The sequence below is a fragment of the Theobroma cacao genome, chromosome 5 (genome assembly GCF_053813885.1).
Source record: "Theobroma cacao isolate CCN51 chromosome 5, ASM5381388v1, whole genome shotgun sequence".
In the NCBI taxonomy this organism is placed as follows: Eukaryota; Viridiplantae; Streptophyta; class Magnoliopsida; order Malvales; family Malvaceae; genus Theobroma; species Theobroma cacao.
In genome coordinates, this window is record NC_142643.1 from 8,694,367 (window position 1) to 8,699,521 (window position 5,155).

Sequence of the window (5,155 nt, forward strand, 5' to 3'; positions counted from 1 at the left end):
CAACATCGACGGGAATTCGAGGACGAATTCTATTTAAGTGGGGGAGATTGAAATACCCCATACTTTGATATGGTGATAAATAAAGTTGATCGAATGCAAATTGAGGTCAATTAAAATGTTTAGAAGTGATAAAAAACGAAAGGAGTAGTTTAGGATAAAATGTTTCGCAAGTGAAAAAAAAAAAAATTTTATCGGAGGAGAATTTGTGAGATAAAAGGCGATTTGGAAGTCAAGTGAGGCATAATAAGGTATTTTTGGTACCGAGGAGACAAGATAAAATTTTTAGAATAAAATAATATTTTATTAATAAAATAATATTAAAATATTAATATTTAGCCGGATGTCGAAGTCAATCAAGAAGGAGGATCATATGGTTGATCCAAGTGGGGGAGAAGATGACAAGCCCGACTCTACAGAAATATTTGTGATGACATACATGTGGTGGATAGCATGTTTACATGCTAAGATAGTCTTGAAAAATTTACAAAAGTCGGTATTGTACCTAGAGGTACAATAAAGTTGATTTAAGCCTCGAACTAGATCAAATAGAGAATTTACAATGAAATTAAGAATTTTAAAGTCCCAGAATGGGTTAATATGGTGATTCGAAGTTCGAGGATCAATTTGGAGTCAAATTGGAATTTTCGCTATCTAAGGGCAAAATGGTCATTTGCCACCTGGGGACAAAATGGAAATTTTTAGAAAAGATTTTTGGCCCCATTTCACTTATTGGAGTAAGATTTGAGGTTTAGAAGTGAAAAATTTTAATTTCGGTATAATTTGGAGTAAAAGGGTAAAATGGTAATTTTACCATTCGGAATCGAAAATTTAATTTTTTGAAAGGATTTTGATCAAATTTAATTATTTGGAGTGTGAAATGAGTAAGAGGAGTGAAAATTATGCATTATGGAAAATTTTCAATTTTTGGGGTAAAAATGTAATTTTTGAAAAGTTCAGGGGCAAAAGTGTAATTTTGAAAAATTTGCTCCACCAAAACTTTGAAAAAATCTGGAAATATCACTTAAGACTTGGATAAGTCAAAGGGAATGCATGGTGAAAGAAAATAGGACAAGTGGATGGCTAGAAAAAAGAAATGAATTAATAAAATATTTAAAATATGAATAAAATAATATTATTTCATTAAACAATAAAAATGCATAAAAAAAATCAGCCCACCCATTCTTCTTCTTCAACATTCGGCCAAGCAAGAAACAAGAGAGAGAAAGGAGAAAACAAAACCCTAGAGAGAGAAAATCAAAGAAAAAGTGTGAATTTTCAAGGAAATTAAGTGAAAAAGGTGAGATTTTTTCTATTAAGCTTGAGTTTTCTTATTCCCAAGCATTTCTCTTTATTTTCCATGATTAAATTACATGTTTTCATGATGAATTCAATTCTGAAAAATGGGTTAGGAGAGAGAAAGTTGTTGGATTTATTTGATTTTAATTTATGTTAGTGTTTTTAGTTAGTTTAGCATATATAGAAACAAAACAATAAGAAAAGAATTTATTTTCTCCCCCAACCATTAATGGCTGAATTTACCATGTAGTGAGTGAGGATGAGTTTGATTTTATTCTAGGAGAATTGGTTAAGAAATAATGAATTATGAGCCTAGAAAAATAATGGGAATTTTCGGAGCAAAAATACGAATTTTTACCCACTAGGGGTATTTTTGTAATTTGCCGTTGGGACTGATAATTTGCATCACACTGAGGGACATTAAGTTAATTTGGGTGTAATTGAGGTATAGAAACTGAAAAGAATTAAATTGGAGTTTAAACGAACCCGTTAGGAATTTAATCGGGTGATAAGACGAATTAGGCTAATACCGAATTTAGATAATTACCAGTGCCTTTTTGCATTCCATATCATGCATTGGTAGTCCAAATTAGTTTAATTTTGATTTAGTACCAACTTAGTGAAATTCTCGATTTTGTACTGTGTCAAGGTGGTGAGTCCTCCAATAAAGGCAAAGAAATTGCATCCGAGGACCAGTAGACAGAGTGCTTCGAAAGTCTGCATTCTAGACATTGTGAGTAAACTTATTATCGTCTTAATTATCTAGAGTAGTTTTATACAACTATGTGATTTTATGAAAAATGGGTTTAAATGGTAAATTGTTATGTTTTAAGGGAAATTGTGATTTTATAAAATGATTTTATAAATTTTCTGAAAAATCGAATATTGGTTTTGAAAATAGAGTAATTGGAGACTGCTAGTTTGTGTTGCAAATTTATGGTTCTGAATTGAATGGCTTATGACAATAAATGAGCATGAATGGCTAAACTGATTTTGGTGTTATAATTATTTATACTCTGTATTCAGCCTTGAGAGGCTAGGTTGTGATAAATTGCCATGACATGCTAGAATGAATTTTATTGATTGGTGGATTATATATTAATTATTTACTGCAGAGGGGGTTCCGTGGACCAGCCTATTAGAGGGGCACGGTAAACTCCATTATATTATTACCTCGAACGGAGAGGCGCGTAGGGTATCTCCTGGGGTATAGCTTAGGGTTCACTTCACGCCAAACCACCACGTGAAGGGGAACTCAGCCAACGCCAAGGAACGACTGTATTTTTTTCAAACAAAAATATATTTTAAGTATACACAAAATTTTAACAGCCTTGGCGGACTCGGTTAGATGCCCTGCGCAAGGTATCACCGAGTATGAGTTTTGGCACGAGCCAAAGTTTTAAGAAATTCATAAGCCAAGTTGATTTATCGATTTTATGGATTGATTTTATTTGGTTGAAATGAGTTGAAAGGTAATGAAATTACAGTATGATGATTTATTTTAATTGTCTCCATTTACTCGACTTTAGATACTTTAGATGGTATCTGTTTACTCACTGGGATTTTATAATCTCACCACCCTCATTTCCTCACATTTCAGGCTCAGGGAATTCCATAGTTAGCTGATTTTGACAAGGACTTTCATTTGGACTCGAATCGGTAAAAGCTGTAGGTTTCCAGCTTCCGATGCATTTTGGATAGATGTGGGCCCACGTGTCACTGTAAAAGAAATTTTATGCTTTGGTTATTTGTTTTATAGTATATATGTATATAATTATCTTTTACGCTATAAGAATTATGTATCGATAGTTTTATGAAAATTATTTTACAAGAAAATAGTTTATTTTATTGAATATTTTTATTATATTCAAATGGTCAAATTTTCACTTCAAATGAACGTTTTAGATACTTAATTTTTTTTAAATCATTAAATATATATTTTCGGCTTACCTACTACATTTTTAGCAAGTTTCGAGGTTTTCGACAAAAATGACAAAAATGCCCCTATGAGCAAAAAAAAAATGTTATGTTATGATTTGGAAATGATTTGTAATCCTTCGTATTTTGATTATTTGATAACTATTGCTCACCGGGGAAGTGCGAAAGCTGATACAAGAGCCTTGCGAGGTTTCGATCGACATTCGGGGTGAAGAATGTTTGTCGAGGCTTCGCGGCGGTTGTCACGGGCTCGATGGGGAGTTCCGGGTCGTGACACTTTTTAAGGATGCTCACAATTTTTTTTTTCATTGTGATAGGTGTCAACAAGTGGGGAACATTTCAAGACGACATGAGATGCCACTCAATAACATTTTAGAGGTGGAAATATTTGATATTTGGGGGATTGATTTCATGGGATTTTTTATCTCTTCATTCAACAACTACTACATTTTGTTGGCTATTAACTATGTCTCAAAGTGGGTGGAAACCTTGGCACTATGCACAAATGATGGTAAAGCGGTCTTGAAGTTTCTAAGGAAGAATATTTTCACAAGATTCAGCATGCCAAAGGTAATAGTAAGTGATCAAGGAAGCCACTTCTATAATAGATATTTCATAACTCTATTTGCATTGTATGGAGTGATTCATGAGGTGTTGATTGCTTATCAGCCCTAAACATGTGGACAAGTTGGAGTATCAAATCAAGAGATCACGAGAATCTTAGAAAATGTTGTGTTTCCATCGAGGAAGGATTGGGCCAAGAGACTTGATGATGCACTCTAGGCGTATAGGACCATGTACAAGACACCCATTGGTATGTCTCCATTTTGTCTAGTCTCTAGCAAAGCTTGTCATCTTCCAGTTAGTTGAAGCATAAAGCTTTTTGGGCAATAAAGAAAGTGAACTTCAACTTGAAAGTTGCTAGTGAGAAATGTTTGCTTTAGCTTAATGAGATAGATGAGATTAGATTAGATACCTACGAAAATGCCAAGATATATAAAGAGAAAACAAAGAAATGGCATGACAAAAGGATTGTTGAACGCCAATGTGAGCTAGGCTAGTATGTGTTGTTATTTAATTCTCAACTAAAGCTATTTCTCAAAAAGTTAAAGTGATGGTGGTCAGGATCGTTTCTTGTTTCAAGAGTGTTTCCACTTGGTGCAATGACACTTGTTGATGGTACAACTAATGAGTCGTTTAAGGTGAAGGGGTAGTGGTTGAGGCATTTTTAGGGAGGTGACGTTGATTGTCAACGCTCCTCTATTAGTCTTTCAGACCTTAGTTAAGCTACAGAGAGAGTTTAGCTAAAGACAATAAGGAAAGTGTTGCTTAGGAGGCAACCTAAGTTTTTCTTCATGTAGTTTATTTTAGTTAAATTTTGAATTTTTTACGTTTAAAATTTTGATGTTAGATTACTAATTCTTCGATCTCTTTTGTTGGTTTATTATGTTTATTCAAAAAAACATTGAAAATAGCAAGTTCAACGCCATGAAATATGAGTTGTTTAGTTTGAATTTTTTTATCTTTTTTTTGCTTATTATCAATGGAATATGAGTTTTTTATTCCAATTCTATGTTTAATGCTTCTAATTGCTTGATCACCAATTAGATTGATTTGGATATCTAAATACAACTTGACGAAGGGAGTTTAGATTAGGCCATGAATGGAATAGCATGTGTACAAATTCACTTAGTTGATTAGGTGATTTGATTTGCATATAGGATAGACATATACTTATGTGTCGCATGTAGCCAAGATTAGAGCATAAACTAGATGAATCTTTCTTCAGTTGAAGTTATATAGACATATAGTAAATTAATTGTAGAGATATTTTTATAAGAACCTTGATAAAGACTTATAAATAAATTGAGACTCTAGGTTAGCAATTTAATCCATTGAAATAAGTTTAGAAAGAGAAAGA

General features: G+C 32.9%; 1 long non-coding RNA gene across 2 annotated transcripts; it reads left to right on the forward strand.

Annotated features, from left to right (window-relative positions):
• The first annotated feature begins 989 nt into the window (after window positions 1–989).
• On the forward strand, window positions 990–4,456 carry LOC148762413 (uncharacterized). 2 transcript variants are annotated; one of them, XR_016026435.1, is made up of 5 exons: window positions 990–1,297; window positions 1,946–2,029; window positions 2,897–2,964; window positions 3,552–3,804; window positions 3,904–4,456. It is a non-coding gene; the product is annotated as an uncharacterized LOC148762413 (long non-coding RNA). The 2 variants fall into 2 exon arrangements; XR_016026434.1 differs by lacking the exons at window positions 3,552–3,804; window positions 3,904–4,456 and having other exon boundaries at window positions 2,897–3,518.
• The last annotated feature ends 699 nt before the right edge of the window (window positions 4,457–5,155 follow it).